The sequence below is a fragment of the Salvia miltiorrhiza genome, chromosome 2, assembly GCF_028751815.1.
Source record: "Salvia miltiorrhiza cultivar Shanhuang (shh) chromosome 2, IMPLAD_Smil_shh, whole genome shotgun sequence".
NCBI classification, from domain to species: domain Eukaryota; kingdom Viridiplantae; phylum Streptophyta; class Magnoliopsida; order Lamiales; family Lamiaceae; genus Salvia; species Salvia miltiorrhiza.
Window position 1 is genome coordinate 5,597,955 of NC_080388.1, and position 12,899 is coordinate 5,610,853.

Consider the following 12,899-nt stretch of genomic DNA (forward strand, 5'->3'; position numbering starts at 1 on the left):
TCTTGAATTTGTAAAGAAGCATGTTGTCTGAATTGGGTAGAAAGCCTATGGTTTTAAATAATGAAAATTCATTTGGCTGATAAAGATGAATTAGAAATAAGGCCTATGGTTGATAAAGATGAATTAGAGAAATAAGGCCTAAGAGATTGTTAATGGTTGATAAAGGCATGTGGATTCCATAAATCTTGGAATTGTTATGAACATAAGACAAGTAGAAGAATAAGAAGCAGAAAAAGAGAACAACGATTTACGTGGAAACCCAAAACGGGAGAAAACCACGGGCAGAGGAGAAGTATTCACTATGTCGAAACAGAGGTTACAAAAGCTTGGGGAGGAAGACAAATTTCTCTCTCTCTCAATTACAAGACGCAGCAGTGTCAAATATAAAAGGCTCCAGTTGGGCCCAGCCCTAATGGGCTCCAAGCCTCAGGCCCAATTCGTGTCACTAACGTTAATAATCTCCACCTTGACACGAAGAACCACAAACTAACCTCTAAAAACAACATCGACATCACCAGCAAAACTCCACCTCTTTCACAAAACCCCTTGGGGATTAACTCATCATCTAAGGCCAACTAAGTTTAAGCAATGCTCAAACTTAGCAACGGGAAGTGCCTTTGTCATCATATCAGCATGATTATCATGCGTACTGATTTTTCTCACAACAATATCACCGCGAGCAATAACGTCACGTACAAAATGATAACGCACATCAATGTGCTTAGTCCTCTCGTGAAACATTTGGTCTTTTGTAAGACAAATAGCACTTTGGCTATCACAAAAGATTGTGGTAATCTGCAAATCCTTCCTCAACTCTGCAAATCCTTCCTCAACTCTGCAAATAAACTCTTCAGCCAAATTGCCTCCTTAACCGCTTCGTTAATGGCCATATACTCAGCCTCGGTAGTGGATAATGCAACTGTTTTCTGCAAAGTAGCCTTCCAACTAATAGCACAACCGCCTATGCTAAAGACAAAGCCGGTAAGAGATCTTCTAACAAGATCTCCTGCAAAATCTGAGTCTACATAACCAACAACTCCATCTCTAGTCTTCCCAAACTGCAAAGAAACATCAGTTGAACGTTTCAGGTATCGAAAGATCCATTGGACTGCTTTCCAATGCTCCTTACCTGGGTTTGCCAGGTAATGGCTAACAACACTCACTGCATGAGCTAAGTCTGGATGTGAACACACCATGGCATACATAAGAGATCCAAGTGCACTAGAATATGGAACTCGAGACATATATTCAATGTCCTCATTTGACTGCGGCGACAAAGTGGAAGAAAGTTTGAAATGAGTTGCCAAAGGAGTGCTAACCGGTTTAGCATTCTGCATGTTAAAACGATGGAAAATTTTCTCGATATACCCTTTTTGACTTCGGTATATCTTTTCAGCCTTTCTATCTCTTATGATCTCCATTCCAAGTGTTTAGCCCTATTTTGTGATGAATTTGATGGTGTTTACGTCTTATATTGACTTTTATTTTGGTCTCTTTCACTCAAGAGTTGATTGATTTGAGCTTTTGTGCTAATTTTGTTGTCTCAGGATTTTATGCTCAAATTGATTGATATGTGGACAAAAATAAAGTCAGAATTTAGTTGATTGGTCTGAAGAAGAACCGAAGTTCGTAGGAGAAAACGGATCCAAAATCCGACTTGAAACGAGGGAGAACGGGCCAAAACAAAACCGCTGCGCATTGCAGTGGACGGCGGCCGCCGTGCCCATTCTGCGAAGGGAGTCCACGGCGCCGCCGTCCGACGGCGGCCGCCGTCGTGGTACTGTCAGTTACGTTTTTGAGGGTTTAAAACCCATTTTTTGAGGGTTTTGGCCCCCATTCTCGACCCATCCAGCCTCCAACTCCATTTTACTGTATTTTCCTAGTGTTTTGATAGGGAGAAACACATTAGAAACTCTCGGATTACGCTAGATCGTCGTTTCTTTTAATCAATTGTAAGTTCTATCTATTGAATTATAGAATTCTACAAGCTTTCTCGGTTGCTCTTTTCCTAGATAATTGAATACGTTTTGATAATGATATATAACATTGATTTATGCTTGTTAATCTTATTGCCTAGTTGTATAGTTAGATTGTTGGTTGATTGTTAGAGTAATATTCCGTTGAATTTGTGTCGCTTTTCATTTACATGTTCTTTAGGAAAAATCATGATTTATGTTTGCCATAGATTTGAATGCTTGTTTATTTTCCTTGCCTAGATAATTGTTGCTTTATGATTTTGGATTTAATTATTGATTTTTAGATTGTTAGATTAGAACCCTAGTTCTTTATGTTGTCTTATTGCTTTCTTTACTTGCTTCCTATCTTTCGCCTAGATAAATTTATGTGCTTTATTTTAATTACGTATTAGTTAATCAGAGAGAGAGAGTGTCAGACCCAACCTTCTGATTAGAGTGTTTAGGTTTATATCCGTTTTATGTGCGTAGCATGATCAGAGCCTTGTTTAGCCTTCCTTGAGAGGCGACTTGGGTTAGCTTATTACACTATGACGACCTCGTACGATTGCGAGTCATTCCCTAGGGTGTTTTGGGTTGAGTCAAATTTTGGCGCCGTTGCTGGGGAAGGCTTTAGGCGTTTGGTTGTGCTACTTTGTTTTCCGTGTTTATTTTATTTTTATTTTTGCTCGGTTATTTTCTTTCTTCCACCGGTGAGTTTGATCTGTTTTGTTGAGTGTTGTGTTGCTAGGGAGTTAAAGTCTTAACAGGAATTTGGCATTCTACTTAACAACATTCACCATGCACGCGAGGTGCTTGAAGCCTAGGAGAGGGTACCGAGTCTCTTTTGTCTAGCGTTGGAGTTGAGAAGATGGCAGGAAGAAATTTGCAGCACATGGGGGATTTTACCCGGCCTGTCATAGAGGCCACGAACTCAGCTATTGTGCTCCCCACTGCAGTCAGGAATTACAACTTGAAGCCCAATTATTCAAGTCTACTCCCCCTCTTCTATGGGCTGCCGAATGAAGATGCCCTGCAGTTTATCCGGGACTTCTGCACCCAAGTGCAAACTTTTCCACTGTTGGAGATCACAGAAGATCAGCTGAAGCTTAAATGTTTCCCGTATGCACTTAAGGATCGGGCAAGGACTTGGCTTCTCTCCTTACCGCCTAGTTCTATCACTACTTGGGAAGAGGCCTGTGAGAAGTTTATGTTGAAGTTCTACCCAAATCACAAGACACAAGAGATTAGAACTCAAATCATGAACTTTGTTCAAGGAGCCGACGAGCCACTTCATGAGGCTTGGGAGAGATTCCAGGAACTCCTCCGCCAGTGCCCGCAGCATCAGTTAACCCCAGTGATGTTGATGCAACTCTTTTATGACGGGTTGCTGCAGACTTCTCAATTTATGGTGGATAGCACGGCAGGAGGCAGCATTGCCCGGAAGACAGCTGATGAACTCAAGGAGATCTTCAACACATTTGCCGCGAGTTCCCAACAAAAGTCGGTAAGAGGAAGGAGGGTTGAAGCTAATGCAGTAGATCCAAACAATGAGCTTCAGAAGCAAGTAGCGGACTTGATGAGGCAAGTACAGCACCTCAGGATGAACCAGGTGGAGGCTCCACCCGCTCACGCGCCACCAGCAGAAGGTTGTGGCATATGTGGTGAATATGGCCATGGAGCCAACGAGTGCCATAGGATGGGCGAGCGTACTTATGAAAGAGGAGTAGAAGTCTTTGCTGCACAAGGGTATTCGAGTAGGCAACTCCAGGGTCACATGCAAGGACACGGGCAGAGTTCTCAATATTGTCAATTCCAGCAGCCTATGGGTTATCAGAACCAGCAGCAGTTCTACCCACCTCAGCAGCACCAACCTCTAGGCCCCTTATTTGAGGATCAGATGCAAGCTTTCATGCAAGCTAGCAAACAGGCGATGGAGGCTCAGAGTGCTACCATCAAGCGCCTCGAGACTACAGTTGGGCAACTAACAGGAGCCTTGAATCAGCTGCAGCAACAACAGCCAACTGGGAAGTTCCCAAACCAGGACAAACAGCCGCATCAAGCTCATGCCGTGGCGGTAGTCAAGGAAAATGCCCCAATAACCATGGGGAAATGGAGAAGCAAAACCGTGGAAGCAATCAAGGCTACCCAATGCCCCAGTGAGCCACTGCCACCTGTCACTGTTGCACCAAACCAACCACCACCCAAGCAAGGAGATCCAGGTAGCTTTATTTTTTATATTAGCTTAGGTGGGGTTGAAAAGGTTTTGGGAATGCTTGATTTGGGCGCGGCAGTCAATTTGATGCCGCTTGATATTTTTGAGAAATTGGGTAATAAAGATCTTAAATGCACGAATATGAAGATAGAGCTAGCTGACGGCTCTATTAGTAGCCCACGGGGCCTTGTTGAGGATGTTGAGGTTGTTGTGAGGGGGATTAGTGTTTTGGCTGATTTTGTTGTCCTTGATGTGGGAAAAGGGATTAGAGGAGAGAATGGGCATCTTGTTTTGCTTGGCCGACCTTTTATGGCCACCACCCATACTCGTATTGACGTGAGTACTGGAAATTTGAGTATGGCGGGGGCAGGGAGGTTTGTAACTTTCTCTGTTTTTGATAAGAAATCTCCTACTCGTACCCCCTTATTGCAAAACTGTTCTTATGTTGAGACTTTTGATGTTCTAGATGAGGACTGTATTGTGCAGGACTTTCTTTATAAGTTACAGGAGGAGGACGAGATTGTGGAAGAATTCCTTGCTAACTTGCAGGATGAGGCTGACATTGAGCAGGAATTTCTGGAAAAACTGCAAGAGGAAGATGATATAGAGCAAGGCTTTCTGTGTGCCTTGCTACTGGAAGAGAAGCTTGATGAGGTTGTGTCACTCGATCTCCTTGGATGTGTGGATATAAGACCATCTCATGATATGAGCATGGAGCGCTCGTTTGGAGGACCCGCAGCTGCAATTCACGAAGACGTGTTTACACAGGCACTTAAGCAGCTGACGCTTCAATCGGATTTTGGTTAAGGGATCCTTTTAGTCGGGCTGGCGACTTAAAAACTAGCGCTGCATGGGAGGCAACCCATATTTTTCTTGCTTTCCCTTTGATGAGGAGTGATATGTGCATAGTAGGGAAATGGTGTAAACCAGAGAAGTCATCCTCGCCAGAAATGGTGTAAACCAGAGAAGTCATCCTCGCCAGAGGAGGTGTATCTGCCAGAGAGGTCATCCTCGCCAGAGGAGTCGTATTTGCCAGAGAAGTCATCATCGCCAGAGGAGGCGTATCTGCCAGAGAAGTCATCCTCGCCAGAGGAGGCGTATCTGCCAGAGGAGTCACCTCCGCCAGAGACGTCAACATCGCCAGAGAAGACGCCCTCGCCAAAGAAGACATTTTCACCAGAGGAGTCACTAAAAGCGCGAGGAGGTCTCCCGCGTAAAACCGAAATTACTGTCTTACCCTTCAATGTATTAAAGGGGCTTAAGCCCAATTATCTTAGGGAATGGGCTTGAGGCCCTAAGGCTTTATTTACATGCTTATAAATAGAGACTTAGTAGTAGGTTAGGGGGGATCATCTCATTATTATTCATTCATAACTTGTAAAATGTAGTTCTTTCGAAGTATAGTGAAAAAAACCCAAAACACCCCGTGGACGTAGGTCTTCTCGACCGAACCACGTAAATCCGGTGTCGTTTACTGCTTTCTAGTTTAGGTGTTGGTAGTCGATTCACCAACTGGCGCCGTCTGTGGGAAGAATGAGCTAAGGCGTGAGCTTAATTATTTTCCGGTCACTGTTCATCACCAATAATCACTGTTCGGAACTGTTCACCGACACTATTCATCACTATTCGTCATTTTTCGGGTACTGTTCATTGAGAGGATTACTGTTCATAAAAAAATTTGGGGAATGGGTAATTTGGTTACTGTTCATCCGAGAAAATTGGAGCAAACTTTCTCACTTTTCTGGGCAAAAACTTTTCGGCGAAGAGATTCCCGATTTGGAGTTTCCAGTTTTCAGATAGGGATCCCTCTTTTTTGGATCACGTTCATCCTCAGTGCCTTCGTTTCGTGCTTCAGCCGGAGACTAATAGCGGAAACCCTCCATCACCGCTGCACCGATCTCTCTCTAGAGCCGACATCCGCGACCCCTTCTTCACCGCCGCCGCACAGCTCGTTGGCGGTTTCGCTGCCGCGAGCCACCACGACGTCTTCAAGCTTTTGATCTAAAAACCTCTACCACTGCCGCATCGGAATCGCTCCGCCGTCTTATCCTCTTCAAATCGGCGGTAGCCGTCGCGCCCGGGCTCTGGAAAACTCCCGCCGCCGGTCAAAGACCGGATTCACTGGAAAGCGAGAATTATCGCCATTGCTGACTTCGAAGACTCAAAGGGATGAGCATGGCGAAGCTAAGTTTTTCATCTCCTTTGGCTTTGTTGATTCTTTGTGAATCAATCACGTTTATCTTGCAATTATCTTAGCCGATGTTGATTTAAACACTTGGGGTTATGGAAGTTAGACTACAATTTGCACTCTACTTCTCTTATTGATGCGTGCTTAATTGCAGAGTATGCTTCATGCTTTGGGAAAAGAATAATGCGCCCAGATCTGAAAATCAATAGCTGATTTGCTATGGTGTTCGAAGCTCTCATATATATCACTGCCTTCTCCATCCTCCTTCAACGACGGCAACAATAGTTGCCATTGTCAGGGCCACCGTTTGGTTCACGGCAAGGGTCGGCCAGTCTCACCGCCTCGTGGTCATAGCAGCCGACGCTGCTTCTTCCTTTACACTCAATTGTTATTTCCAATTTCTTAAATATGTTGGGGATTTTTATTTTTCCCTCTTTGGTTTGTTTTAGCTTGACTTTCCAAAGGGATGAGGACAATATGGGTTCCAGTTCAGCAGCAGAGCAGAGTCCTGGCGGCGTCGAAAGCCATCGCCCCAAGTCCTTGATACAGGCTGCACCACCGGTGGCCGCGTCGTCGGTTGGGCTGGATGGGATTTCTAGCAATCGGAGAACTCTGTCTGCGTTCCACTGGAGAGATTAGCTATACTCGCTGCACCATCAAAACCTTCCCGGGGACAGGAGTTCAACCTCCAAAGGGATGAAGAGTAAGAAAACCCGATTTGAATGGATAAAGCACAGAGTCTTGGTATGACATCAGAGCTTCTATTTGGGAACCGTGTCTTTATGATTGATCATTAATGTTGATTAAGGGCCTTGTTGAGTTACGAAAAAAGTTTCAAGGGGTTCTAATGTCTTGACTAAATATTGAGGATATTGTGATTATTGGGTCTTGTTTGGTATTTTAACATTTTTAATTAGACCCATTGATGTTTTGTATTCATGAAACTGGACAGTATAACTGTTGGGAGGAGATTGGGGAGATTAAATTGTTCGAATAATAAATGATGACTGGGCATTTAAATTAACATTTCTGGAGATAGCAGCTGTAACCTTGCATGAAGATTGAGATTATTCCTTGAGCCTTGATTGTTTTAGAATTTCGATGATTGAATTCGGCTGAAATTTGGTGGATGGGGTTGATTCTTGCGTATAATCTTTCATTATACCGGTTGGGATCTTTGCCATGTGACATCTGTATTATAAATCGACATAGAGTTGCTGCTTGGTGTTATCATTAGTTGATATTATCATTTAATTAGATTAATATGTGTACTGATCCCTGTTTTAGATAGTAGCACTTGAGATCCTTAGGCCATTGATTACACAACACCTAATGTTAGACGCATTGCATGAGAAACTTGTTTTGGTAGCATTTTTATAGAGGTCTCTTTGACCATATAAGCACAAACATTTCTGGCTTATGATGATGTAGTTTATATGTGCCCCGGCATTTGATCAAATGCATGAATATATCATACGTTCAAGGGTCCCTAATCCTTTACTAAGTTGATTTACCGCCCTATCTCTAAGGGCTCTCATATTTTACTAATATATATGTGCTTAAGAATTTTTGTAGCACAGGATAAACAAAGTTGGGGAATGATTGGAACAATTATGGTAAATACCATAATGTAAAACAGGGAAACCCACTAGTAAGTGGTAATTCAGGTATTTCGCTGAACTCTATCAATGGGAGGAGCATGATTGGGATATGTGATATTTTATCAATTGGGCAAAATCATGATTTATATGATCTTTGATGGGATTTGAAAATTTGAATGAATTCATCGGTATATGAATATGGGAATTAAGTTGTGGCAGTGGATTATATAATCTAGGGTTCGAATTCTCTTTGCAGCCCTGTCTTAAGGGGGCTTTCATATTTATACTAATATCTGTGCCTAAGAGATCTTGTAGCACAGGGAAATTAAATTTGGGAAAGCTTTGAACAAAATATGGGAACCGCCATAACGTGAAAACGATAAACCACTTGTAAGTGGTAATTCAGGTACTTCGCTGAACTTTATCTCGTGGAAGCATGTGAGCATGATGGGGGAGTATTATGCTTTATTACTAGGCAAAATTATGTTTTTAGGGTATTTTTATGGGAACATGTAAGTATGATAGGGATTTGAGAAATATTCTACTTCTTTACTTGGGCAAAACCATGACTTATATGATCTGTGCTGGGATTTATGCAATAATAATTATGTCTTGGAAGCTGCACACCTTCTGCATATGTGCCTAGGGCTGGATTATGAATTGACTAAATACACGAAGCTGCACACCTTCTGCATATGTGCTAGGGCTTGAACTGCAACTTGAATTATTTTACTTGGGAACTGTAGTTGTGCTAACTCTCTCACAATCATCACAAGCATGAGCACCAAACACACACACACTTAACATGTTCATAACAGAGTATTGCACATGTCACCAGAGGGGGGAGTAGGGTGTATACCCGTAGTCCCCAATTTTCAAATTCAAAATTGCTTTTAGGCAAGTCAAGGGAAAAGCAGAGGGAAGCGCTCGTAAGCCGCGAAAGTTGGTTGCGCCACCCGGGCCCTCCATGCTCCGCGCAGAGATAGCACTTAATCGTAAGCCGCAAAAGTTGGTTGCACCCCCCGGGTTTTCCATGCTCCGCGCAGAGGTTGCTTTAACCGTAAGCCACGAAAGTTGGTCACACCCCCCGGGTTTTCCATGCTCCGTGCAGGGTGTTCCTGACAATCGTAAGCCGCGAAAGTTGGTTGTGCCACCTGGGCCCTCCATGCTCCGCGCAGAGGTCCCTGACAATCGTAAGCCGCGAAAGTTGGTCGTGCCATCCGGGCCCTCCATGCTCCGCGCAGAGATAGCACTTAATCGTAAGCCACGAAAGTTGGTTGCACCCCCCGGGTTTTCCATGCTCCGCGCAGAGGTTGCTTTAACCGTAAGCCACGAAAGTTGGTCACACCCCCCGGGTTTTCCATGCTCCGTACAGGGTGTTCCTGACAATCGTAAGCCGCGAAAGTTGGTTGTGCCACCCGGGCCCTCCATGCTCCGCGCAGAGGTCCCTGACAATCGTAAGCCGCGAAAGTTGGTCGTGCCATCCGGGCCCTCCATGCTCCGCGCAGAGATAGCACTTAATCGTAAGCCGCGAAAGTTGGTTGCACCCCCCGGGTTTTCCATGCTCCGCGCAGAGGTTGCTTTAACCGTAAGCCACGAAAGTTGGTCACACCCCCCGGGTTTTCCATGCTCCGTGCAGGGTGTTCCTGACAATCATAAGCCGCGAAAGTTGGTTGTGCCACCCGGGCCCTCCATGCTCCGCGCAGAGGTCCCTGACAATCGTAAGCCGCAAAATTTGGTCGTGCCATCCGGGCCCTCCATGCTCCGCGCAGAGATAGCACTTAATCGTAAGCCGCGAAAGTTGGTTACACCCCCCGGGTTTTCCATGCTCCGCGCAGAGGTTGCTTTAATCGTAAGCCACGGAAGTTGGTCACACCCCCCGGGTTTTCCATGCTCCGTGCAGGGTGTTCCTGACAATCGTAAGCCGCGAAAGTTGGTTGCACCCCCTCTGGGTCTTCCATGCTCCGCGCAGAGTGTTCAAACTTGGATGGGAAGCAGCTCGGATGGGAAGCAGCAAAGGAGGGAAGCAGCAAAGGAATGCATTCAAAGGAGGGAAGCAGCTGAGGAATACTCCACCGTGATTTCACTGCTCTGCCGTGATTTCACTGCTCTACTGTGATTTCACTGCTCTGCCGTGATTTCATTGCACTACCATGATTTCACTGCTTTGCCGTGATTTCACTGCCCTACTGTGATTTCACTGCTCTGCAGTGATCCCAATGCTCAGCCACCGTCCGTGATCTCAATGCTCAGCCACCGTCCGTGATCTCAATGCTCAGCCACCGTCTGTGATCTCAATGCTCTACCGGGATCTCAATCCTCTGTCGGGATTTCAATGCTCTTCCGGGATTTCAATCCTCTGTCGGGATTTCAATGCTCTATTGGGATCTCAATCCTCTGCCGGGATTTCAATCCTCTGTCGGGATTTCAATGCTCTATCGGGATCTCAATCCTCTGTCGGGATTTCAATGCTCTTCCGGGATTTCAATCCTCTGTCGGGATTTCAATGCTCTACCGGGATCTCAATCCTCTGTCGGGATTTCAATGCTCTTCCGGGGTCTCAATCCTCTGTCGGGATTTCAATGCTCTACCGGGATCTCAATCCTCTGTCGGGATTTCAATGCTCTTCCGGGGTCTCAATCCTCTGTCGGGATTTCAATGCTCTACCGGGATCTCAATCCTCTGTCAGGATTTCAATGCTCTTCCGGGATTTCAATCCTCTGTCGGGATTTCAATGCTCTATCGGGATCTCAATCCTCTGTCGGGATTTCAATGCTCTTCCGGGATTTCAATCCTCTGTCGGGATTTCAATGCTCTACCGGGATCTCAATCCTCTGTCAGGATTTCAATGCTCTTCCGGGATCTTAATCCTCTGTCGGGATTTCAATGCTCTACCGGGATTTCAATCCTCTGTCGGGATTTCAATGCTCCGCCATGACTTTAATGTTCTGCTCTGAAAGGGCATGTCTATGCTCTGACCGGGCTGCTCTGAAGGCATTTCTCTGCTCTGAGGGTATTTCTCTGCTCTGACCGGGCTGCTCTGAAGGCATTTCTCTGCTCTGAAAGGGTATTTCTCTGCTCTAACCGGGCTGGGGTATTTCTCTGCTCTGACCGGGCTGGTGTATTTCTCTGCTCTGACCGGGCTGTTCTGATGGGAATTTCTCTGATCTGATATGTATTTCTCTGTTCTGACGGGCAGTTCTCTGAGCTGATAAACATTTCTCTGCTCTGATCGTGCTGGGTATTTCTCTGTTCTACTCTACGGGCTACACTATTTTGCGTCTCTGCTCTATGGGCTGTTTTGATCTATTCTAATCGCTGCTCAGCGAGGAATAAGCCGCCTTTTGGGCGTGCCACTATTATCTATTGGTCTTCTCACGTGCTGGATTTCTTACGCGCTCAACAACAGGGTATATTGTTCAGACTCGATAAATATTTATGATGGGTTTTCTCACATGATCAGAGTATCATATTTCTCACTTCAACATGGGTTTTCCTATGTTATTCGGGTATTCTTGCAACGGTCTTCTGATTTATCTAACACAAAGCATTCATATTGCTTATCTATGCAAAGTATTCAATATGGGGTATTCTCAACGCTGGTTTTCTTATGCGCCCAAAGAAATGGAAATTATTTATCTTTGTCAACATTCAACAAACGAGAAGGAAATCTAACTTGGAACTACAATTCCAAAGTCAAGGGAAAAATGCTTATCTTTGCTCTCTTATAATATTAAAACTCTTATGTCTACATGATTTGCAGGGATTAAGGAAAACAGCACAGCGCTGGCTTTAACGATACTTCGCTGGTTGAACACGAAGAATACCCGGTTCAACCAGACTAGGGGGGAGTGGTTGATGAGGAGTGATATGTGCATAGTAGGGAAATGGTGTAAACCAGAGAAGTCATCCTCGCCAGAAATGGTGTAAACCAGAGAAGTCATCCTCGCCAGAGGAGGTGTATCTGCCAGAGAGGTCATCCTCGCCAGAGGAGTCGTATTTGCCAGAGAAGTCATCATCGCCAGAGGAGGCGTATCTGCCAGAGAAGTCATCCTCGCCAGAGGAGGCGTATCTGCCAGAGGAGTCACCTCCGCCAGAGACGTCAACATCGCCAGAGAAGACGCCCTCGCCAGAGAAGACGCCCTCGCCAGAGAAGACATTTTCACCAGAGGAGTCACTAAAAGCGCGAGGAGGTCTCCCGCGTAAAACCGAAATTACTATCTTACCCTTCAATGTATTAAAGGGGCTTAAGCCCAATTATCTTAGGGAATGGGCTTGAGGCCCTAAGGCTTTATTTACATGCTTATAAATAGAGACTTAGTAGTAGGTTAGGGGGGATCATCTCATTATTATTCATTCATAACTTGTAAAATGTAGTTCTTTCGAAGTATAGTGAAAAAAACCCAAAACACCCCGTGGACGTAGGTCTTCTCGACCGAACCACGTAAATCCGGTGTCGTTTACTGCTTTCTAGTTTAGGTGTTGGTAGTCGATTCACCACCCTTGTTTTTGTTTTTTTTCGTTTTGTTTGGGTTTGTGTTTCTGTTGTTTCTGTTGTTTGGTGCAGGTTGGTGCGTTGGGGACTGTTTGGTTTATAGATGAGGATTGGCAAACATCGTGGGAAACTACGGCTCGCCAGTTGGATTGATATTCAGGGAAGTTTTTCTCTTTCACCCCTATTTTTGCGAGCACTGAGGACAGTGCTAGATTTTAAGTGTGGGGGGTGTTTGTTGATCCTATGGGTGCCTTTTTGTTGTGTTTTTGGGCTTTCTTGTGTGGGGCAAATGGTCTCCTTTATCTTGATTGTTGCTTGGCTTCAAGTAATAATGCACACTTGGATGATTTGTTCACAAGTAAATTTCATGAATTGTGTTGGCTTGGTTGCTATCTTTGTCTCTCAGGCTATGCATATTCCTCACTTGATGTAAGTTGTTTAATGTTTT